This window comes from Opisthocomus hoazin, chromosome 9, assembly GCF_030867145.1.
Source record: "Opisthocomus hoazin isolate bOpiHoa1 chromosome 9, bOpiHoa1.hap1, whole genome shotgun sequence".
In the NCBI taxonomy this organism is placed as follows: Eukaryota; Metazoa; Chordata; class Aves; order Opisthocomiformes; family Opisthocomidae; genus Opisthocomus; species Opisthocomus hoazin.
Window position 1 is genome coordinate 32,126,239 of NC_134422.1, and position 24,783 is coordinate 32,151,021.

The 24,783-nt window shown below is 44.5% G+C and overlaps 1 protein-coding gene across 23 annotated transcripts in view; it reads left to right on the forward strand.

The window, feature by feature from the left end:
• The window catches only part of MAP2 (microtubule associated protein 2), a 259,226-nt gene that overhangs the window by 91,950 nt on the left and 142,493 nt on the right, over positions 1-24,783 (forward strand). For 17 of the 23 annotated variants that reach the window (XM_075430396.1, XM_075430397.1, XM_075430393.1 and 14 more), the window contains exon 3: positions 19,827-19,892. The exons of 2 other annotated variants lie outside the window; for them this stretch is intronic. The gene's annotated coding sequence lies outside the window, so the exon portion shown is untranslated. 4 more of the 23 variants (XM_075430400.1, XM_075430398.1, XM_075430402.1 and 1 more) reach the window with 2 other exon arrangements.

Here is a 24,783-nt window from a genome sequence, read left to right on the forward strand (position 1 = left end):
GGGACTGGAGCATCTCTCCTGAGGAAAGGCTGAGGGAGCTGGGCTTGTTCAGCCTGAAGAAGAGAAGGCTGAGAGGGGACCTAATATATGCTTATAAATATCTCAAGGGTGGGTGTCAGGAGGATGAAGCCAAACTCTTTTCAGTGGTGCCCAGCGGCAGGACAAGGGGCAACAGACACAAACTGAAGCATAGGAAGTTCCGTCTGAACATGAGGAAGAACTTCTTCCCTCTGAGGGTGACGGAGCCCTGGCCCAGGCTGCCCAGGGAGGTTGTGGAGTCTCCTTCTCTGGAGATATTCAAGACCCGCCTGGACAAGGTCCTGTGCAGCCTGCTGTAGGTGACCCTGCTTCGGCAGGGGGGTTGGACTAGATGACCCACAGAGGTCCCTTCCAACGCCTACTATTCTGTGATTCTGTAATGTGGCTGTGGAATCCTTGTTCTTGGGAGGGCTGGGAGATTGCAGGCCTTCGATGGGATCCTAGGCGGAGCGCAGGCACAGCCCACAGCAGCGAAAGTGATCAGGGTGCCATGGCAGAGCTGATGCGGGCCTTGAGGACATGGATGATGGAGAAGGATGAGAAACTGAGTGGAAGAGAAATTGGAGATGAGAAGAAGCAGCAGAAAGGGGAAAGAGATGGACGGAAGACAAAGAGTGAGAGACAATTGTTAAATATCACAGCAAACAGGTTGACGGAACAGGGAAAAAAATGGAAGAAATAGAGTGCTAGTATTTCACATTTATCTGATTTTAGGTTTGTTTACATTTGCTCCTATATTTATAACACAAAAACATTTTGGAATTATCCCAAGTCTTTCAGGAGAAGACAATGTTTTCTTATCCTGGAGGCTTTGTGAGGTTCAGGGCAGGGAGAGCTGCTCTTATTTTGTTCCCCAGCACCAGCTGTGACCACAGGGTGGTGACTTGGGAAGCAGAAATCAGAAGATAAGCTCCCACTTTTTCTTTCTTTTTTTTTTTAAATGTTTGAATTTAAACAAGTATCTAAGTATTCACAGCTTTCAACTGTGTTTGATGGTTGATAGATCCTGTTAAACTCTAGAGTAACAGAGTATTTTATAATTTGGGAAAGGTGGGAGATTGGAATCAGCTGGTCTGTTTGACATCAGTAGATGTGGCATGTGTAGAGATGTCTTTTTAGTGAGACTATACTCCAGTCTTTCCAAAAGGTGCAAGGAAAAGAAAGCCCTTCGTCCAGCTGGTGTCTTTCGCTGAACCTTGGTATATGCTCCTTATGTGACTTGGCTGTGCAGTGTTGAACCCTTCCCTCGGGAACGGCTGAAGAGGAGAAGAGAGAAGATACCTGTGAATGTGAGAGTGGGGAACAGCGGCAGGAAGAAAATCTGTTTTGAGGAAGCTGGTTTCATTAGGGCCCCGTCCTGATGGACTAACAAGGGTCAGCAACTGGAAGTGGCCTGAATCCAGCAAAAAGGATCAGCAAATAGAGTCTGCTGGGGGAACAAAAGGGACTGGAACAAAGTGTGTTTCCCAGCATTACAGTGCTCAGATGACTTCTAGGACCCGGGTGTAACCAGTGGATGCTGTTTGACAAACACTTAGTGTGAGTTTTTCTAGAACTCCCAGTCCTCTGATGACCTTAACAGACAACATCTTGTGGCAGAAAATCAACGTGTCCTAGAGAAACACCACAAGTTAACAAGGGCTCGGACAACCTTACCAGATGAGATTTTTCTGACTCTTGACCTGCAGCAATCTGCAGCAGGTGTAGGTCTCTAGTGTTTTGTTTGCACCCTAGTCTTTTGTGTGTAGAAGCTGGTTATTTTGGCATGGCCCTATATTTTTTTTATTAGTGAAGTTGTTCATGATTTATTAATGATTTTTCATGGTTCCCCTTTATTAAGAAGTACAATAAATATTTCTTTCTCTGTTCTTCAATATTTAGTCTCTGAACAGGAGAGAATTAAGAAATTCAGTTGAAGAAAGGGTTGGTAGTTTCCAGATGAACACACAGGTTGATTTTGTCCCTTAAAAATCTCACATATGCAATGAATAGAGAATAAATACTTTAATGAAAACCCATTCCTTTTCCACTAATCTTTTGTCCTGTGAAAGCTTTGTCAGGCTGAAGACTAATATCTGAGTGGAAGCAATGAAATGTTGAAGGATAATGTTGCCAGTTGTGCAAGTTCTGAGGTTTTTGGTTTGCATTGACTGGAGAGTGAAAATGATTAATGAAAGCAGTACAAAATACTACACAGTTTGCAAGTCCTGTGAATAAGGGCTGCTATTAAGTGAGGTGAATCTCAAGTTTGCTGTGTTGGAGTTTGGTTTCTAGTCTGAGCTAAAGTCAAGGCTCGGTTGTGGGAGGTAAGTGTGTGTCTTTGGGGGAGACTTGTATTGAGGTGGGTGGATTGAATGGCGCCTGGAGCTCCCTCTGCTCACTGGAACATTGCGGAGCTGCAGGCACAGCAGGCCGAGTGTTTCCAGCTTGCAGCAAGATCTGCAATGAGAAGTGATCAAGGGGAGACTCAAGAAAATAATGTAGTGCCCAAAAGCCAGGAGTTACAAAGGTGAGTCTACACGTTAGAGATCCCAACAGCTAAAAGAAGATAATGTGAAAAAAACCCCCGCTGTCCTTATAAACTGGATTCTGTCCATTCCGCTTCTGTGGCTTTATGCTTGTACCTGCAGAGTACAGCAAAGAACAGGCTCTGTAGGGTCTGTGCTGCCACACTTACCTGAAGCTCTTACAGCTTCAGTCGTCCTGCTGATTGCAGTGAGGATATTCAGAGGATAGCAGAATGTGGCTTGATCAAAATGTGACTGGAGCAAAGCTATCAAACCAGAAAATGCAATCTTCATGTGGAGTTCGGAGGACGTCTTCTGGGTGTGAATAGTTGCAGGAGGGCCACCCTCCTCCTGTTCAGATGGGACTGCAGACAGCTTGTACTCTGTTGCATTTTCTGTCTTAACTTCTTGCAGACTAGTGGATTGGTTGATTCCCATCAACTTTAGCTGTGGTCAGTGATGATGTAGTAGCGTAGTTCAGAAAATGCCTTTGTGGTTTGCACTACCATATCCCTGGGGCTTGGAAAGGTTTGGAAGAATAGCTTTTGGGTGAATATATCAATAGTTAGTTTGGAGTTGGTTACCCTGACAGTGTGAGCTTTTGGTTCATGACTGATTCTTTCTGCAGATGATGCAGACTTGTGGGTGGGCTTTTTTTGTTTGTTTATTTGGTTGGTTTTGTTCTTTCTTTTTTCCTTCTCCTTCCCTCCTCCTGGGAAGTTTATTTAATCTGGTCTTTTCTGTACTGTTTTTGAACTTGTACCTTTTTATTCTTTATCATAAAAACCATGTATTTCAGTCTTACTGAGTTTTCATGAACATCTTTCCCCCAAAATATGGCAGCGAGCCAGTAAAATTAGTGTGCCTTTTGTTTGTCTCTTTGCACAGTTTGGTTGCTCAGAAACTGTCTTCTACAAAACTCAAGGCTTTGAACCAGAGGCAGATGTGAGTGTGCTTGACTCCATTGCTGATGACTTTTAAAGTTATCAGTGGAAATTCCTCTGTTCAAGATTTGGTTCCTGAGAAGGGATACCCAATGTGTTTTGCTAGTGATGTTGGACCTGACTTGTTCTGCAGGACCAACTTCAAAAGCAATGAAAGCTTAAGCTCCCGTCAGCTATGTGCAGAGAATCACTGGAGTTGAGAAATGCTCAGAAAGCTGGATGCTTCTTAGTATTCATCCTTTAATGATTTATGAGGTTAGAAAATATAAACAAGTGACACACTGTATTTTGCTACAGCAGTCTCTTATCCTTGTTTAATACTGTTAGTGCAGAGCTTGTGTCCAAAAGGGTGTTTGGTGACACCATCAGCTGAAAAAGGTCTTTCAGATGCCTCTGTCTGCATTAGGAATGAGAGTGCTTGCTATCATTTTACAAAGGAACTATTTCTTTTGAATATAGCCACCTCCTTCCCAGCCCCCCCAAATGATACCAGAATCTGAATTCTCATTACAGCCTTCTTTTATCCCTTTATCTAATGTTGGCTGGAAATGCCTTTGTCTTCAAGTTCCTTCAGTTATTACTGATTCAGTTGTATTCTTTTTGCCAATTAGTGCAGAGAGAACCTTGGAGCTAGATGTGTATTAGTTATTACATTTATTCTCTCCTTTTCATTCCTTCTGCGATCTTTTTTAATAGCGTTGCTCTCCTGGTTTTTCACTTGCAGGTTCCATATCATTGCTTGGGGTTTTTGCTCAAGTATAAAAGCTGCCCCAAAGACTGATTCTGAAAACATTTTAAAAGAGGTGGGGGCTTTCTTGCAAGTGCTAGGAGCATCTGTGTTCTTCAGTCTCTACTTTGGTGTTAACAAGTGGAGAAACACTTTCACCTGAACCAGTGCAGCTCTGTGGACCAACTGGAAGTCTGGGGGATGGCAGGTCACAGACCTAGTGAAACTGTTGGCTTCCAGACCCTAACTTAAGATCTCAGTGGCACTGTGGAGAGGCAAGGGCCAGCCTTCGTGCCTTCCCCGTCCCACTGAGATGCTCCAGCAGCAAAGAGGGGAGCAGCAGATGGGATTCATGTGGAAGAGCTGCAGGGGTTGTCACACCTGCCTTGTCCTCTGAGAGAGCATGTTAGTCTAGTGGGAGCAATGTTGGTGCAGTGCCATGCTCCCCTTGGCATGCCTTGTCCAGCCCCATTGTCCCGGGAGCTGCAGGCTTTGTGGCTCTCTAAACCCTAATCCTGATGGCAGTTCGGGGCTGAGGCTGAGGTCCCTAGTGCCATGCCTAGCCCGGATTAGAAAGGTGTGGAGGGAGCAATGTTGGTGCAGTGCCGTGCTCCGCACCAGCAATCCTGATGTGGCTTCTCAGGAAGCCTGCTGAAGGATGGAGAGAAGGCAATAGAAGTCAGTCCTGTGGCCTGGGGGAATTCTGCTGGAGGCTGTACCAGTTGGCCAATCCGTGCACAGTTGCACGGTTGTATTCAGTCGAGGAGGATGCCAGCATTTCTAGGCATTGTCCTTGGTGCTCTTTTTGTAAAACAAGAATACATAAGTAAATTGTTTGACCTTCTTCAGTAGCAGGGATTTTTTAAATACTTCACCAAAAAAGTCATCTTTGCTTTTAATTAGCTCAGCGAATTCCTCTTTTGTCGTCTCCTCCCCCCCCCCCCCCCAGTTGATTTTGATTTAGAATGTAATTGCTTGCTTGGTTTGTCTTCACAAATTATATACCCTGATTATTACTGCTTGATTTTCTGTACTTTAGAGAAACCTATCTGAAAATGCATGCCTTACGAGGAAAAATTAGAAGAATATTTTCCCAAACTCTCCCTTTTGCTTATATCTGGACTCTGCCCAGTTTGCCAATATCTTTCTTACTGTGCACACCCCAAATTTTGGCATTTCTTCAGCTGAGACGTCACCACCAACAAAGAATATTGAGTAATTATCCCGGTGTTTTAGAGACAGCATCCCCATTAGGATAAATAAAACTGTGATTTGCCTTTTTTTTGCCCACAGTAAGCCTTTTCCTGCCAAGCTATTGCCTTGCTACTTACTCCTGATTTGTCTAGATATGTGTTTGAGGCCTTGTCTCTCAATATGCTGTTCAGTCCTTTTCTTTCTTGATTTTCTGCTTTTAGATTTCAGAGATGCTCTGCAGTATGCTGCAGTGATCTTCATTTTTGAAGATGCTTTCTCAAGTGTGACAAACTCATCCCAACTTAGGGTCAAACCCAAATTTTATAAATGCAGAATCAGGAGGGAATGAGATTAATTTGTTGGAATTTGTTATTGACAAGCTCATATTGCCAGCAGTATTTTTTCAGTCACAATCCTGTCCTGCAGGTGCTTGTAAACTGCTTGGGTTTTTTATTTTTTCCAAAATCTTTGCAAAGATGTGGTTAAACTGACTAGTTTATAATTTCCCACAGCTTTCAAGAGAGAGTGTGATGTTTTATCTTCTCTGGGATCTGTTCTGAAACCTTAAATGCTCTTCTTGAGTCAGAGAGGACTCACAAAATTTGCTGAGTGACATCTATCTTGTTTTGAGTATTTCTTAAGCTGCTCTTTCCTACTGTGGTGCAGGGTTCTGGTTCCTTTTAAAATTAATCGCATACAGTGTTTGCTCATAGTTCATCTTATTTGTGAGAATTGAGGCAAATGTTGAATATGTTGAATCCTACCCTTCTGTGCATCATCTTTGCTGTGCTTCTCTGCTGAACCATGACTTTCCCTGTCTGCTTGTCGGATCGTTCTGAATCTTTTTTGGTTGCCTTTTATGTTCTTTGCTAATTGTAATTAATTTTGTTCCTTAGCTTTTTGTGATTTTATTCCTGTGCTGTCCCTTAGTTACGCGATACTTATCTCTGTTTTTTGTATGATTTTAATTTGAGTGTTCAGACTCTTAAGAAGCTTAGCATATTCTTCCTCTGTACTGGTAGAATTTGTTGTTAAAGCTGCTAAACTCTCATATTTCTGTCTTTCCCTTCTGATTCCGTGTATCTCGGGAGCCTTGCACAGAGCATAAACCCTTGTCTTTTGAACTGTCTGTGCTTTCTTGTGTTGCTTGCCAATCTGAATGGAAATCTTTCATATGAACGCAGGTAGGACAGTAGAGGAGCTGAGACTGGCAATTTCTCTCTCCATCCTTACCTCTACCTTCCCTCCTTTTAATTCCAGATCGTATTTTCACTGGTGCTGTATTGTTGCTGTGGGGTCACTGCTCTGCTAAACACTAGCATCCTTTGAATACAGTGTAAACCAGTGTCTGGATGGCTTACAGTAGTAAGAATTTCCATGCCAGTTGTTGAAACAGCAGAAGATCCCTGACTTACTGGCAGTGCTGCCATTTGGACCTGTCATCTAAAATGCCATTGATCGAAGTACTGCTGCATCTAAAAGACGATCACGTCCCATGAAGTATATCAGACAAGTTCCAGGGTCCTCCATTTATCTGAAATTCCTTTTTGTCTAATGACTTTCTTGTCTTCCATCCCATTCTGATAAACCAGATTTGACTATAATCACGTCACACCTCCCAACAGTCTTCCTGATTATGGCAACTGAATGTGGCACTCTTTGCTTTGTACCCTGAGCTCATGGGCAGTGTAACTGAGTGCTGTTAAACAGCCTCACCCTCAAGACAACTGCCCAGTAGAGATGGGAGAAGTAATTCTCATGTACAAAGAGCTTGAAAATCATTTTGGGCAGTGCTCTGAGACCAGGGTGAATGAAACCTACATTTAAATTACCCAACCCAAGTCTCCTGTCATTAAACCCATTTTAGTCTTGTTGTGGCAACTGCTGTGGACTCGGTGGAGCTGAGGCTGACTTTAATGTGTATAAGCAGAGCAGGAATTGGGATCATTATGTTAACCTCAGGAAATCTGCTTTTGTAGTGATGAAAACAAGTATCAATCACAAGTAGCTAATGAATTAGCCTGCAATATCCGTTACATTCATTTCAAAGTAAATACAATAGCCAAAATCCATTAAGAAGCCCTTTGCAACAGGGTCCTCTGCAAAGAGGATATCTGTAACACACAGCGCACACACTACCATCCCTCCTTGTCTTTATCTGAAGCACTACAGGAGTCTGTGAAATACAAGTTCTGAACCAACTGCACTGAAATTGAGGAAGGACATCTGCGGGTTTCAGCTGGGCTTTCTCTTAGAGGTCAAAGTGGCTATTAATTGTGGTTGTTTTTACTGGAAGTGTGCAGTCTGTGAAGACAGCTATTGAACATGCCCATCTCCATGCAAAGGACCAGCGTGCCCATGTGAAGAGGGAATAAGCTGTTGCATCATGGCTCGATGTCCAAATGGACGTCGTTGACAAGCAGTGTCCCTCAGCGGTCCGTACGGAGACCAGTACTGTTTAACATTTTCATCAGTGACTTAGACAGCGAGATTGAGTGCACCTTCAGCAAGTTAGCAGACAACACCAAGATGAGTGGTGCAGCTGACACACCAGAAGGACAGAATGCCATCCAGAGGGACCTGGTCAAACTGGAGAAGTGCACCTGTGTGAACCTCGTGAGGTTCAACAAGGCCAAGTGCAAGGTCCTGCACCTGGGTTGGGGCAACCCCCGCTATCAATACAGGCTGAGGGATGCAGGGATTGATGGCAGAACTGACAAGAAGGACTTGGGGGTACTGATGGGTGAAAAGCTTGACATGATCCACCAATGTGCGCTCGCAGCCCAGAAGGCCAACTGTATCCTGGGCTGCACCAAGAGAAGCATGGCCAGCAGGGTGACAGAGGGGATTCTGCCACTCTGCTCTGGTGAGACCTCACCTGCAGTACTGTGTCCAGCTCTGGAGCCCCCAGCACAAGAAGGACATGGATGTGTTGGAGCGGTTTCAAAGGAGGGCCACAAAGATGACCCGAGGGCTGGAGCACCTCTGCTGTGAGGAAAGGCTGAGAGAGCTGGGGCTGTTCAGCCTGGAGAAGAGAAGGCTGCGGGAAGACCTTACAGCAGCCTTTCAGTACGTGAAGGGGGCCTACAGGAAAGATGGGAAAATCTTTTCAGCTGGGCTTGTTGCAATAGGACAAGGAGTAATGGCTTTAAACTAAGGGAGGGCAGATTTAGACTGGATATAAGGAAGATATTTTTTACCATGAGGGTGGTGAAACACTGGAACAGCTTGCCCAGAGAGGTGGTAGATGCCCCATCCGTGCTCGTTGCAGGGGGGTTGGACTAGATGACCTCTAAAGGTCCCTTCCAACCCAAAGCATTCTGTGATTCTATGATCATGCTGGCACAGCGTCATACCCACGCCCATGTGGGTCAGGCTGACTAGTCAGCAGCGTTCCCATAAGGGCGGCGTTTGTCATCTCTTCTTTGTAGTGAGGACAGAGTTGCTTCCACTCTGCGTGGCTCAGCTGCTGGTAGCTCTTCCATGGGTTTCTGCCTGACTGCCTTCATTACATAAAGCACTGCTAAGAGAGAGGCTGTTCAAACCAATTCTATTAAATGTTACTACATGTTAGTGCAATTTCTATTGCCTGTCTGATTGGTTTTGCTGTCGAGGAAAAGCAGTGAGTTATTAGGGCTAACCCTTTTTTTTAAAAAAAAATTCTTGAAGGAAGGTGTGGACATGGGAGAACATAACTGTCTGGCAGCTTGTACGAAGGCAGTACTTAGCTGATAGAGAAGATACCTCTGAAAAAAACGTTGATCTTTAAATTGACTTATTAGCATGGTGAAAATGGAGGAGGAAATACCTTTTCTCTGAAGGGGCTCACAGATACTGACCCATTTCAGGAAACCCTCTATTTTCAGTACTGCATTTCACTACTTGCCAACAACCCACTGACTGAAAGAGAACTTAAATGCTTGCTTACGTATTGTCCTAAATATAAATGGGATCTAAAATGGAATACTGTCCCATGATACCTATGATTAGACAAACAGATGCATTTGTGTATTTTACATTGCAGTTACTGCTTTATATATGTTTAAGGCCACGCCAGCTCAGAGTTTATATTTTAATTACGTCATGCAAAATCTGATTCAACAAACGATTCATGTATTTAAAATATTTTATTTATAAATTTAATACAGAATAATAACTGAAGCTTCTATGATGAGGTATGACATGACAGTTAATTGAAATCCATTAGGTTATCTGGTTAAGTGAAGTACAAACTGACATTTGAATAAGGTCTGTCACAGTGGCTATGATATTTTACTGTAAGCAAGTTTTTGTCTTGATTCATCATCCCACTGGTAGGCCAGGAGAGAGGGAAAATTAGAAGTGGTAGGGTTTGTATCTGCAGTATTTTCTTAGTCACGAGGCATGTGGTAGGATGCAGAAACACTCTGTGTCTGTAAGATGCACATGGTGTGACAGGCTTTCACATGGACCCCCACCACGACAAGGGCTGCGTGTACTCGAGTGCTGCCAGAGCACTTGTGCCTCAAGTTGAGGTTAAGGCTGGGACTGAACCAGATGGTAACAACCATTACATGCTTGCAGGAATGTCTCTTGGTCTAGGCAGAGGTGTAACAGGAAAATTGACCATTGTTTTTAGCATTAACTGGTGGGTTTGGATCCTACAGCTTTAGAAGCCTGGTTTAAGCACCTCCCTGAAGCAGGAATTTATATGTGAGTGTGTTGGGCAATCACTTTCCTTTCTTCTGCAAGCAGGCAAGTTGAATAAGTAACGAGGTGCTCAACAGACATCGTGCTGTTTTCAGGCTTTTCACTTTTCTGTGTCTTTTACCTGTTGAGGGGAGGCAGGGGTTGTTAGGGGGAGGTATCAGAAAGAGGGAGGTAAAGGAATCACAGAATCACAGAATCACAGAATAGTAGGCGTTGGAAGGGACCTCTGTGGGTCATCTAGTCCAACCCCCCTGCCGAAGCAGGGTCACCTACAGCAGGCTGCACAGGACCTTGTCCAGGCGGGTCTTGAATATCTCCAGAGAAGGAGACTCCACAACCTCCCTGGGCAGCCTGGGCCAGGGCTCCGTCACCCTCAGAGGGAAGAAGTTCTTCCTCATGTTCAGACGGAACTTCCTGTGCCTCAGTTTGTGCCCATTGCCCCTTGTCCTGTCACTGGGCACCACTGAAAAGAGCTTGGCCCCATCCTCCTGACACCCACCCTTCAGATATTTGTAGGCATTTATAAGGTCCCCTCGCAGCCTTCTCTTCTTCAGGCTGAACAAGCCCAGTTCCCTCAGCCTCTCCTCGTAGGGGAGATGCTCCAGTCCCCTCACCATCCTTGTAGTCCTCCGCTGGACTCTCTCCAGTAGCTCTTCATCTTTCTTGAACTGGGGAGCCCAGAACTGGACACAGTACTCCAGATGAGGCCTCACCAGGGCAGTGTAGAGGGGAAGGAGAACCTCCCTCGTCCTGCTGGCCACGCTCTTCTTAATGCACCCCAGGATCCCATTGGCTTTCTTGGCAGCCAGGGCACACTGCTGGCTCATGGTTAACCTGTCGTCCACCAGGACACCCAGGTCCCTCTCCGCAGAGCTGCTCTCCAGCAGGTCCACCCCAAGCCTGTACTGGTGCATGGGGTTGTTCCTCCCCAGGTGCAGGACCCTGCACTTGTCCTTGTTGAACCTCATCAGGTTCCTCTCTGCCCAGCTTTCCAGCCTATCCAGGTCACGCTGAATGGCAGCACAGCCTTCTGGTGTATCTGCCACACCTCCCAGTTTGGTGTCATCTGCAAACTTGCTGAGGGTACATTCTAACTCTTCATCCAGGTCGTTGATGAAGAAGTTAAACAAGACTGGGCCCAGTACTGACCCCTGGGGGACACCACTTGTCACCAGCCTCCAACTAGACTCAGCGCCGCTGATGACAACCCTCTGAGTTCTGCCGTTCAGCCAGTTCTCTATCCACTTCACCGACCACTCATCCAGCCCACACTTCCTCAGCTTCCCTAGGAGGATATCATGGGAGACTGTGTCGAAAGCCTTGCTGAAGGCAAGGTAGACAACATCCACGGCTCTCCCTTCGTCTACCCAGCCAGTCATGTCATCGTAGAAAGCTATTAGATTGGTCAGGCATGATTTCCCTTTGGTGAATCCATGCTGACTACTCCTGATAACCTTCTTTTCTTCCACTTGCTTCATGATGGCCTCCAGGATAAGCTGCTCCGTCACCTTTCCCGGGATGGAGGTGAGGCTGACCGGCCTGTAGTTCCCTGGGTCCTCCTTCTTGCCCTTTTTGAAGATTGGAGTGACATTGGCCTTTCTCCAGTCCTCAGGCACCTCTCCTGTCCTCCAGGACCTCTCAAAGATGATGGAGAGTGGCTCAGCAATGACATCCGCCAGCTCCCTCAGCACTCGTGGGTGCATTCCATCGGGGCCCATGGATTTGTGGACATCCAGATCACTTAAGCGATCCCTCACACAGTCCTCCTCGACCAAGGGAAAGTCGTCCTCTTTGTAGGCTTCTTCTCTTACCTCCGGGGCCTGGGATTCCTGAGGGCCAGTCTTAGCACTGAAGACTGAAGCAAAGAAGGCATTCAGTAGCTCTGCCTTCTCTGTATCCTCCGTCACCAGGACACCCGCCTCATTCAGCAGCGGCCCCACGTTGTCCCTAGCCTTCCTTTTGCTGCTGATGTAGTTGAAGAAGCCCTTCTTGTTGTTTTTGACATCCCTTGCCAGCTTCAATTCCAGGTGAGCCTTGGCCTTCCTCATCGCATCCCTGCATGCTCTCACCACATTCCTGTACTCTTCCCAAGTGGCCTGTCCCTCTTTCCACATTCCATGGACCTTTCTCTTCTGCCTGATCTCCGCTAGAAGCTCCTTGTTTAACCATGCAGGTCTCCTGCCTCCTTTGCTCGATTTCTTTCTCAGGGGGATGCATTGCTCCTGTGCATGGAAGAAGTGTTGTTTAAAGAGCGACCAGCACTCATGGACCCCCCTGCCTTCGAGAGCCCTGGCCCACGGGATTCCTCCCAGTAGCTCCTTGAAGAGGGCAAAGTCAGCCCTCCTGAGGTCCAGGGTTTTGATCCTGCTTATCGCCCTGCTTCCTCCACGCAGGATCCTGAACTCAACCATTTCATGGTCACTGCAGCCGAGTCCACCTCCAACCTTCACATCCTCCACCAGTCCCTCCTTGTTTGTTAACACGAGGTCCAGCAGCGCGCCTTTCCTTGTTGGTTCCTCCACCACTTGCATCAGAAAGTTATCATCGATGCTCTGTAGGAACCTCCTGGATTGCGCCTGCCTAGCTGTATGGTCTTCCCAGCTGATGTCAGGGTGGTTGAAGTCCCCCATGAGAACCAGGGCCTGTGACTGTGAGGCTGCTTGCAGCTGCCTGTAGAAGGCCTCATCAATCTCCTCCTCCTGGTCAGGTGGCCTGTAGTATACACCCACCATAATGTCACCCTTAGGAGCCTGTCCCTTAATTCTAACCCACAAGCTTTCAACTCGTTCCTCATTTGCCCCCAGGCCAAGCTCAATGCATTCCAGTTGCTCCCTCACATATAGAGCAACTCCACCACGTCTCCTTGTTGGCCTGTCTTTCCTAAAGAGTCTGTAGCCATCTATGACAGCATGCCACTCATGCGAGTTGACCCACCACGTTTCTGTGATGGTGACCAAGTCGTAGCCGTCCTGCTGTATAATGGCTTCCAGCTCCTCCTGTTTATTGCCCATGCTACATGCATTGGTGTAAACACACTTGAGCTGGGCTGTCAATCTCACCCCTGGCCTTGGCACTCCAAGCCTAGGCTCATCCCTAGTGAGCTGGGCAATATCCCCTTCCCCCTTCGAACCTAGTTTAAAGCCCTCTCAATGAGCCCCGCCAGCTTGTGGCCAAGAATTCTTTTTCCCCTTTGTGATAGCTGCGATCCACCTGTTGCCAGCAGGCCCGGTGCTGTGTACACCTCCCCATGATCAAAGAAGCCAAAATTTGACCGATGGCACCAGTCCCTGAGCCACCTGTTAACCAGGTGAGTTTTCCTGCCCCTTTCAGTGCTGTCCCCTGCCACTGATGGGATGGAGGAAAACACCACCTGCGCCCCTGATCCCTCAACCAGTTGCCCCAGTGCCCTGAAGTCCCTTTTGATGGCCTTGGGACTTCTTTCTGCTATCTCGTCCCCGCCAATCTGCATTACCAAGAGGGGGTAGTAAGGAAGGATGTATGAAGAAGAGAGGGCAATGATGGAAGTGAAAGGGGAAGAGTGGGAAGCAAATGGAACAGGAGGAGTGAGAATGAAAGCATTTGGAAGAGAGCTGGGAGGAAGCTTTGGGGCAAAGAGGCAGGTAGTGGCAAGGGGGATCCTGAGAACTGGAATTACTAAAAGTGGTTGGTTACCTTGTAACAATCAAGGGAACACCACAAGCATTTCTTTTAACTATGTCAGTCTAGCTTTGCCTTTTTCTGACACCCTTAACTCTTAATTTTAATTCAGAAAAAAACTCAGTTTCTGAGAGATTGACAAAACCTCATCCTGCCATTTATCTCGGGGGGCGGCCATGAATCCTGAGTCCCTCATAGGATACAGTGCTTGTGTGTGGCAATGGGAGTTGCCTTCATCTCTTGTTGATGTGTGAGGGAGGATTTGTAGGAAAAACGGTATCCTTAGGTAGACCAGAGGATTAATTATAATTTGTGTTTTGACTGCTGTGCATACTGGCACCACTTTGATAAGAGCAAATACTATTCCCTGAAAAGTTGTCTTCCATTATGGCCTTAGTTTGTTGTGGCTATAACACTACAGCTACTGCTTTATGTGGTAATACAAAGCTATGCAGTTTAGCTCCCTGCGGGAAGTGGAATTAAAGACACAATAAAAATGGGAAAAAAGAATAAACCCACTTCTTTCACCTAGATGTTTAAAACAGTAGTAAATGTATTGTAGACACTCCAGTGGTTTGAGACTGTCAGAGAGGAGCTTTGTGCTAGCTCGTGTAATCTTTGAGCCTCCTAGTAATGAAGTGTTGACTGCACAGGTCAATCTCACAGCCTCCAAAGACATTGTGCTCATGGATGTGTGCGGGTCAGCAATCTGGTTTTGTGGGAAGTCATGGCACTCTCAAGTGGCACTGGTTTTTTATGCAGGAGTATTGGTGCTGTCAATTATTTCTGATATTGCAGACTCAAGAAACAACTGAAAATTGAAATTGTCTTATGGGGCAGTGGGGAAATCACTGGGCGCAGTGTGTTGGTGACAAGGCACTTGCAGGCTCTGCTGATGGGGACACATCAAGATGAGTTTAGTGATGTTTCAGTGTTTTCTGAGAAAGAGGTTTGCTTCTGCTATGTCAAAAGTTGGGGTGTGACTACTCACTCACTCTTTACGTTTTACTTTTCCTCTGTGCGTAGATTTTGAGCTTGGGGTGTTGTGCTCTACTGTCACTGACATCCCAGAAACAGTGGGCTGAATGTGTGGTAAGACTGGGCTGTTCCCCTCCATGGGCAGTACGCAGGGCAGAGGTGATGGTTTATTATGGTGTCATTGTACAAAAGCTTGCATTGCAGGTGTTATGAGTAACTATACTACATACACTTAGAAGGTTTATGGGCTAACAAACACATTTCATGAGTTTTGCTTTCTTATTCTTTTGTTCTCACTGATCTTTAAGCTAGAAATCAAGGATTTCATAAGAAAACCCAAAAATATGTTTATCTGGTAGCTTCAAAGGGTTCTATGCAGAATTGGTTGTTCTGAAAAGCAGGCCTGGGAGGATTTGAATATCCTATATATTTCATCTTCATTTCAGTGACATGCTGGCCCAGAGCGAAATGGAAATAGGAGGTCCCTTTCTATGTATACCTAATGTATTACTTGGTTGAGGAGAGTCAGCTTGGGTTCACAAAAGAGATCATGCCTGAAAATATCTGTCCTGACAAGTTTAAAATAAATAAGCTGCGATATGGGAAAGAGAGGTCGTGATTTGCCTGGGTTTTGAAGGCTCTTTTATAGAACCGTGCTGCACAGAAGCCCATGTTGTGTCAGCTGGTGGGTTAATGGGTGCAAGAGAGCTGGCTGTGATACTCAGTGTGAAGGGATGCCTTTGCATGGATGCTGTGGAAGGGCAGTGTCACCAGTATCTGGGAGGAAGGACAGGTAAGTCTTGTAAGGATACTGAAATCTGTTGTGGGTACAAAGCTGTCGGTACTGCTGGTGTAAAGGAAATAGCACAATTGAAAAGGTTCTGGAGTGGTTGGCTGCATCAGGTGGGTAGATCAGCTCTTGCATATGTGTTCTTTGTGGGGAGACTAAAAATAAAACCAGGGCCACCCTGCATCCTGAAACTTTCTAACCTGCCTTGAAATCCTTTGCACCTTGCTACCCACAAGAGCTGTTAACTCAGCCTGCAGCTTTTCCTAACTCCTCCCCACCCTTCATTGTCTCTGTATCAGTAACTATAGATACAGATCGTGACTGCAGTCTCAGCCTTCCTCACTGTGTAGCCTTAGAGAAAAAGCTAGTGCACTATATTGGATGTGTTCTTCCAGAATTAATTAATGCCCTTCTATTCTGTTTTTCCCGCCTCAAGGAGGGGAAAAAAATATGGTTGTCCCTCAGATGGCTGGTAAAATAGGACAGTCTGGTGTTTAGTACTACTGCAGAAGAACAGGCAATATTTACAGAGTCTGGTGAAGCATCCGTTTCCTCTCAACCTCTCTGTCAGGCAGCCATCCCCAGCACTGCTACAAGTGGCAAGACAATAGCAAGTAAAAAGAAAATTCCCTGTTTCAGGACTATTTTTACCAGAGTGGTGCAGTTTCTGTTCAGTAGACATACTCATCTTAATCTACATCACTGATGATATTAGATGTTATTTTAGGCATTGCATAAAATGTTCCCCCTGTCTTTGCCAAAAAATAAGCAACCAACCCCGAAGTCCTTTGTTAAAATGCTGGTTGCAAGTTTTCAGCAGTGGTATGGGTGGAAAGAATATTAAACAGAGGTCTGGGAGGGTCTTACAGCTTGGCTTGGCAACGGGTTGTGTGACCCTGGGCAAGGCCAAGCCACTTCGGGTTTTTTATTATTTTTTTTTAATTATCCTGAAAATGAGGAGAACAATGCTGCTACTGCCTTTTGCACTTTGGCTCTTCTAAGTAATCTGTTATAATAGAAGGTGTATTCTGTTTTGCCCAGCACCTTGTACAGAGGGACACAGTATGCAGCTGGATTTTCTAAGCTCTCCTGCAGTACAGTAATGAAAGTGAGTGCACTGTCTTGCATGAATGTCAGAATTAAAGAGAAAAACCCACCTAAACATACAAGATCTTTCAGAGCTTAGACCAGGCTTCAGTCTGGTCTCACCACCTCCTTTACCAAGACTGTAAATGTCTTTACAGTCTTTGAGAGGTACGGTGCTAAAAACACATGCTGTGTAGCATGGGTTCATAATTTAAACATTTCCCGGACCTTTGTTTGTCAACTTACTGATGGTTGTATTTTCTTTTTGCTCACAAGGGTTCCTGTTTCACTGTGTTGCGATTTATTAATTTTATGTGCTGCATTTGCTTTGTGGCTGATCCTGCTTTCCTGCCTGAGACAGGAAAACATAAGGTTAAATCTCAGACAGGGCTGAGTGTTCTCTGTGTTCCAGCCTCTACCTAGAGGTTAGGACCTTCATCCCTGTCTCCTACTGTGCCTTTTGTCTTGTCAGAAATGCTTTCATAGGAATATGAAAAGATGTATCGCAGAGCAGCCAGAACAAACTTGATTATTAAAATTGTCTCCTCTTTGTGGTGTCTTATGATAAAACTGTTTGCCACAGGCTGTTTTGGCAGATTGGATCCCTGGAAATGCTTGTATGGGCAGAGTGAAGGCCGTTTGGGTGGCTGGTTGAAGATTCAGCCATGGGCCCTAGCATGTACGACACAGCCTGGCAATATGTGTCAGTCCGCAGGAGGTCCATCAGGAACACATGAGAGAGATTACAGGACAGTTTTCACGACTGCTTGCTATGCCTCCCCCATCCCAGCTCCGTGGTGTTGTTTCTGGGACCTCCCAGAACTCCTGGTTGCCTTGGAGGAAGACTGGCTGGTGGAGGAGAGCTGTAGAGGTGAGGGACGGATGGTAGCAATGCTGTGAACAAGCACGAACTGTTGAATGGTGGAGCTGATGAAGTCAAGGGCAGGATTAGAGTTTCCTTGGTTTCTGCAGAGGATGAGCTCTGCAGTGGGAGGTTTGGCAGCAGCAGGCACCCCTTCCGATGAGTCACAGGAGGCTGTCTCAGAGGAAAGGTCTAAGAATTGCGCTAGTGCTGCTCTTACTGTTTTTTTCTGTTCAGTCTGAAGGCCTTTTTGCTGCCATGCGGTACCTGCTCCACCATCATCCTTGTCTTATACAGGCTGTCTTTGGGGGCTACCTTTCTCCATTTCCCTCTTCCTCCTCACTGCTGTGGTGATTTAGAGAGTGGAGGAAAACTGTTGGGTCAGGACAGATGCTTTTAAGGCACTAGGAACTGTTTATAGCAATGAAGGTGGAACTTCTGGTTGATGCAAAGTTTGATGGATGTGTGAAAAGTCATCTCGTCATGGTTGTGGGGGAAGGCAGGAGGGAATCGATTCCCTTTGCAGCCCTCTAACCCCCAAAGTTTTGGGAGAGAAGCACTGCAAATCTGTGGGGGATTTGTTACTCCTTCCTGCAAGCTCTTTTTCCCTCTGAAAAGTAAATGGGGTTTGTTAGACCTCTCCCAAACTTTGTGGTGGGGAGATGTTTCCTTCTCCTGTTGACATCCTTCACTCTCAAGGGCTCTGCTGTCATGGGGACTGAGAAGCACCAGCTTGCTGTTGGGAAGGGGATCTAGTTGGCTTGTGTGTCCTGACTGCAGGGACATCGAAGCTTGTCTTCAGCCCTTAAGAGTGTGGTTGGTGTCATTGGTTTCTCTTGACGGCTCCTTTGCGGCTTATGCTGTTTCATTACCAATTTACAAAGCTCAGAAAGAAACCATTTAATCTTTCAACTTTCCTTTTTTTTAAAATTCCTTCATCCTTCTCTAACCCTTATCTGCTGCCCCTCCCTAGTCATGCCATGTCTCCTCCCAAAACTCTGAAGAATTTCACAATTCATAGGTCCTTTGTTTTACTCAGATTAACGTTGCTCTGGCGAAAGCCTTGGAATAGGGAGCTCAGATTGGGGCAGGCACGATGGCTAAGTAGCAGCACTAAAACTGGATGCCTCACAGCAACTCATTTGCGAGCCCCATTAGTATTAGTCATAGTCATTAGTCATATTAGTCCTAAAGGGTACCTGCTCGTCCCTACAGTCCTGGCAGCACTTCTGTGTTTTCCCTGGTTGTATTTCCCACTGGTGTGAATAAGCAAATGCAAGGCTGAAATAACAATGTAGATGATCTGGTTCCAACATGTGAACAGAAGCGCTGGATAAAAAATAAAGGGGGAGAGCGAATCATCCTCCTAATTCGTAACGCAGAAAATGCTAAATCCCTCAGGACCTCCTTTTCAGTGCGTACTGTTCATAAAACCTGTTTAGGATTTGGATTGGCATCACAGTGGAAACCGGCTGTGCTGCTGCCTGTGTGCAGTGTGTGCCTGCGTGTGTTTGGCAGCAGCACAAAGAAACCAGTTCACGATATTCATAGGATTAAATGCCCAATTCCTAGGCCCACACTTGGTTGGATGCAATTAAAATGCCTGTCAGGCATTTGATACCAGCAACCCCTTGACAAACTGCTTCAGCAGCCGCGAGGTGCAGCATCCTATTGTAAGTGGATGATGGCGGAGCCGGCTGGTTTGTCATCATTCTCGAAATTTCTGTGGCCGGTGAACTCCCTCTTCCTCTCCCACTCACCCTCTTTTCCTTTTCACCACTGCGGGGACTTCTTCTAATTTGCAGTTTTCCTTTCCCTGATGTACACATGGTAGATACAAGCTGGTGGCTTGCAGACTGCGTCTGTCTGGAGATAGGCAGCGAGCCGATGGATAACAACACTCCAGGACAATGATTATGCAGCAGTTATTTAATGATAGGCTTTTGTGGTATGGCAGCATATGAGCTGGTAATGATTTTCTTTTGAAAATGTCAGCTTTATTTGCTTGCTGAGAATTTGAAAGTTATACCTTTATGCTGGAGCTTTTTGGATTTAGTCTGCTGTAGATTAGATTCCGTAGCAGTGCACAGTGGATGAATTAAAATGTATAGGTAATAAACTTCTGTGGTTTTGTTTATAAACATATTTGCATACATAATTTATATTATGTGCACACACATGTTTATACAAAGCTACTTGTATGGGTATGTTTATAAGTATGCATGTATGTCTGTGTAATGGGAAAAATGGAAAAACATAAAAAACTTTCTTATAGCTGAAAACTGCTTTTCATAAAAAATGTAAGTATTTTCAGTTGTCATGTGCCCCCCCCCCCCCCGTTTTATTTTAACAGATTCTCCGGTGTATAGCCTTGGACGCGACACACTGATTGGAATCTGCTTGTTCACAGATCGAAAAGGTAGGGCACCTCTGTATATGAATGTGATTTTGAGAATGTGGCAATGAATGTGATACAGGGTGTGGGCTGGTCTTTGGTTTTCGGGTTTTTTTGTTGTTTTTTGTTTTAAGCAAGGTATTCTCTTGCATTTTGTCACGCTATGTTTTTTTGCAGCTTTGCATAGATTTTCAGATTGTGTTGGCAGGCTCTGTAAAGTTATTTTTGAGGTGTACGCATATGGTCTAGCTATTTAATTAGTACTTTCAGCTGCAGCTACCAAAGGATGAAATATAAACCTGAGTGTGTGTCTATTGTCTTGGGTTAGTATAGCAAGGGTGCAAAACTGATATGTCTCCAGTCATATCAAATGTGGTGTTGTCTTAATACTGATTTTGGCATCAGCAAGAACAGGGTTAAACTTACTGGCTTGCTCAGAGCAGGTACAATCTATCATAGCATACAGCAGAAAGCATAGTGGTGGTTTCATACTGTTTTATTTTCATGGAGGAGGAAAACTTCTTTTAACCTGTTCACTGCTGCCAAAAACACATGTGTCAGCTCCAGGGTTTTATGCACAGCGTTTCAGTAGCCTGGCAGGGTGGGGCAGTACTGGAAGAGTATCTGTCTGATGGCTTTTTGACGTAACACTGGCACTTTAGAAATTATTTCTATGTATCAAGATGAAGCAAACAGACTGGGTTTTTTTGACACTGTCATTGCTAATTCCCAAGAGACATAGTTTATTATCCCCTTTCCCCTAACACCTTTCGGCTGTGGTTGCTTTAACCCTTTGAGGCTGTGGAGGAAGTGATGGGATAAAACCCTGCAGAATAAAAAACATTGAGTGACTTTCTTTGTATTGAATTTTCAGATTTGTCAAGTGGTTAAGGAATACAGATCTCATGGATTTGCAGTAGGGACTGTGCCCTTTAAAAAAAAAAAAAGGAAAAGAAAAAGAAATATCTAGGCAGGATTGAAAACCTCCTCTCTCCACCTTGATAGCGAGAGGGAAGGGTATATCCATCTCGCATTAACTTCTCAGGTGCCAGTTCTCACTCAATACCTTCCAAACCGGATTTAATCATGTGTTGTTCTTCCCAGGTGTCCAACAGCTGATCATACCTCTTAGCTCTGGATTTAGACCTGGAGGGAATATGTGTGTTTGTAGGGCAGCAATAAAAATCTGTGTGTGTCTTCAGTCTGAAATTTCAGGGTGCCTTTTGAATACCAGAGTAAAAAAGGTGAGAAATTCTTATGAAAGGCAGTTATTTTTCTAGCCTGGGTAAACCAGGAGTAATGATAACTCTGTGAGAGCCTTGTCTCCTGAAATATCCAGTCTGCTTCCATAGGCAGACAGGAACCCCAAGCCAGAACATTGGTGTTGGGTAAGGTTGTGGGCCATTGCTAGCAACAATGCATCCCTGTGAAGTGTGGTGAATAATCAGTTCCATTGCAATAAATTGCCACAGCTGATTGACAGGTGCTGTTTCCTGGGGTGAAGCATTTGTGAATTTCTCAGGATGTTCTCTCTCCTGTTTTTCTTACATACAATTCTATTCCTTGTTTTCCTGTTCTACACATCTTTCTGTTCCCTTGGCCCTTGGTTTTTTTTTTGGTGGTTTTTTGTTTGTTTGTTTGTTTTTTGTTTTGTTTTTTGTTTTGTTTTGTTTTTGTTGTTGTTGTCTTTGGCAGAAGGCTTCTTACCTAATAGGTTTTCTGGGCTAAATAAAATTCTTCAAAGGAATACCTTACTTGTTAGTTTTACTTAGTTGCTTTTAATACTATTTCCTCCTGTTATCATTGATCACTAGACTCATAGGGATAGAAAAACCTGAATTGAATAGTGTATAAAATACTTTAATTCTTGAAAAATGCATTCAGTGATCTGTTTTTAGTGATAAGCAAGTCCCTTCTCTTCCCCCTATTTTTAATTTCACTTCCATTATCCAAGGGCAACAAGCCAAACTGCAGTCTCATTCTGATTTCATTAATGTTTTGCAAACTCTGTCTCAAGGACTAATGCTTGCTTGCTGGGCATAATGTCAAAATCCAAGGTTTTGCTGCAGTACTGGAGAAGGGGAAAGGAAGGTTCTGTCACAAACAGAAGTGATGGCATTGTTAGCAGACGAGTAGAACTGCCTAGATTTTACAGTATCAGTGGATAATGAGTCATATTCGTGGACAATCTGATCCTCTCAGATGAATGGTTTTCATCTCCTATGGAAATGTCTCGTCTCCTGTGCACAGCATCTTATCTATCCTCTGTGTTCTCCTAAAAAAAACAAAAAAAGGGTGTCAGGTATTTGTTAATAAATCAGAGTTGATGAAGAGACGCTATTTTGTTTTTTTTGGTTTGTTTGTTTGTTTTTAAATAAAAAATACATATACATCTCTTACACCTCTGATTTATCCGTCATTTTAACCTCTTCCTTTGATTTGGGTTTTTAAGATTCATATTACAAATTGTTTCTTCTGTCTGCAAAGAAAAAAATGAGATGTTATGTTGACTAAAATGGAAATTATTTCAAACAATAGCATTTGCTTGAAGTAGAGGTAAGGGGCACTTGCTCTGCAAGAAAAGAATTAATTCTAGATTAACAGGATTTAAAAATCCTATGGCCTATACTATAGTATGAGATGGCTTGGAAAATCAAAAGAAAAACATTTTGTTAGCTGATACAAAAAGGCAACAGAAGCTAAAGCATGCAATGACAATGAGGTGTGTTGGATTGCAGTTTGTAGACTCTAGGGCATGCACCCAGAACGATGTTATGCTTGGCACTCGCCTTCATTTAAACAAATGGTATAGTGTCCAAATGCACCAAAGGCATTCAGAAGCAATGCGTGGCATGAGTTCATCGCCAGGGCTCTCTTGTGGGGAGCAGCATGAGGAGCGAGCTTGGGCCTCTGTGCCTGCCTCCCTCCTAAGATCATCATCCATTTTTTAACCCCACTTATTAGATGGCCCTCTCTTAGAACATGTCATGGAGGTAAGGAGAAGATTTGCTTTATGGCTGTTCAAGGCTGAGTATCAATATCCTCAGTTTGTTTACTAGGGTTAGGGTTAGATCACCAGTATTAACGTTGTCTTGTCCTATGATGACATGAAACAAGTATTTTTTTGAGCATTGGAATTAATGATGCTGACTTTTCTGTTGATTTATTTTGTGTGCTTGATGAAGAATTCTCAGTGAAGATTCTGCTGCTGTTTTACTGATTAGAAGTACTGTCTCCTAGGCAAATTTTTCAGTGGCAAATAAGGGTCCTATGTTACGGCTTTTGGTTGGGACATTGAGGAGGGTTACTTGCATAGTCTGTCTCTTCTACTTGGATGTCTGTTTTCATGTTACTGTACGAGGACAGTTATCTTCGATTCTGTACTAAAGCAAGGTGAAATTGGTCAAAGGACTCAAAAATTATTAGCTGGGGAGAACATAATCCACATAAAACTGGTTTTCTGTGGATAAGACTGGAGCTATGTATTGTGATGGTGGTTAAAGTTGTTTTCCTAAGTGTTTACATCTTATGTGCCCCTCCTGCTCTACCACATCTTCCATTACCTTTGCGCCAGGGTACCCCAGTTTGTGGCCCTGTACTGTCATCTGAGCAGGACACAGCATGTCCTAGAGCTGCTCCAGGGTGCTGTCTGGCCACCGGGTGCATGTACTGCTTGCCTGGGGGATCAGAGGCAGCAAATTATGTCAGTCCTTTCTTCATTTGAGGGAAGAGGGGACTCACTTCAGCTGTGTTTTCCATTTCTAGGAAGAAAATACATTTCTGACCTTCCCTCTCTGTCAAGTTATGTTTAAATATCAAGAGTTAAGGACAGTTAGACAGCAGAAGTTTGGTTTAGTAACTTAGGTCCTTAGTTACAAGACCCTGTACATAAGGACATGGCTTCAATGGGAGGAAGAAGTAATTAGGTGCAGGCCTGCAGTTGCTGTGAAGGGCTGTAAGCTACCAGGTTCATTTCTGAAAGCTTGTGTCCTTCTTCTCTTCCTAATTTTCTTTGTCTGTAAAATAGACAAAGAAATGCCACGGCATTCCTCAGTAGGGGTATTCATCAGCTTCGCAAAATGATTGAGATCCTTAGAGGAAGCTGCATATGTGCAAGATTTGATTATGAGACTTAGTATGGTGGCTTTTGTCTTGGCTGCAGTAACAAAGGTGGTTGTGGTAAGTCTGCAGCAGCAGTTCAAAGAAAAACGTTAGAATACATTTAGTGAAATACTGGATTTCTTCTACCTTCAGCCATCAATTCTTTCTTCCTGTGGAGCTCTTTGCTGTATAGAATTGCATTGTAATCATACAGGTCTGTGATGGCTTTTAACAAGATAATGAATAAATGGCAATCAATTCGCCTGTCTTATTTTATACAAAAGGTGGCCATTTCCTGATGAACACTTAAGCTGGCATACCAAAGCTGGGAAAGCCAGAAGAGACTCTATTGCCAGTAGCATGCTAGGAAAAAAAACCTCTATAGCAGCAATGCTGCTGACTCATGCTTTACAAACCTGGAACATTCCCTGAAAGGCTGGAGATGCAGATTAAGTTTCTTTCCCTGTCCTGGTCAGGGGACAATTCGTTGTATTATTTGGCACCAAGTGAAGCCTTTAGATAGTTATGCATGGCTGCATTTTCACTGACTTTTTACGCAGTGCATTAGCATGGAGATTGCAAGAAGTCATGGGCAATTTATTTTAATACATTGGGTGTCAGTCGGTGCTACATCACAGAATGTATTTACATTTGTTTTCTGAGTCATCCTGGTTCTTACAATAAGGTGATTTTTCAGTATATGTGGTTAGTAAATTGGGTTCATCTTTCCGTTTTCTTACTTTGTGTGTATATTTGCTCTTAAAAAAGCACATGTGTGCCGTAATTGGCTGAAAGAAAATTAGTCACATTTAAG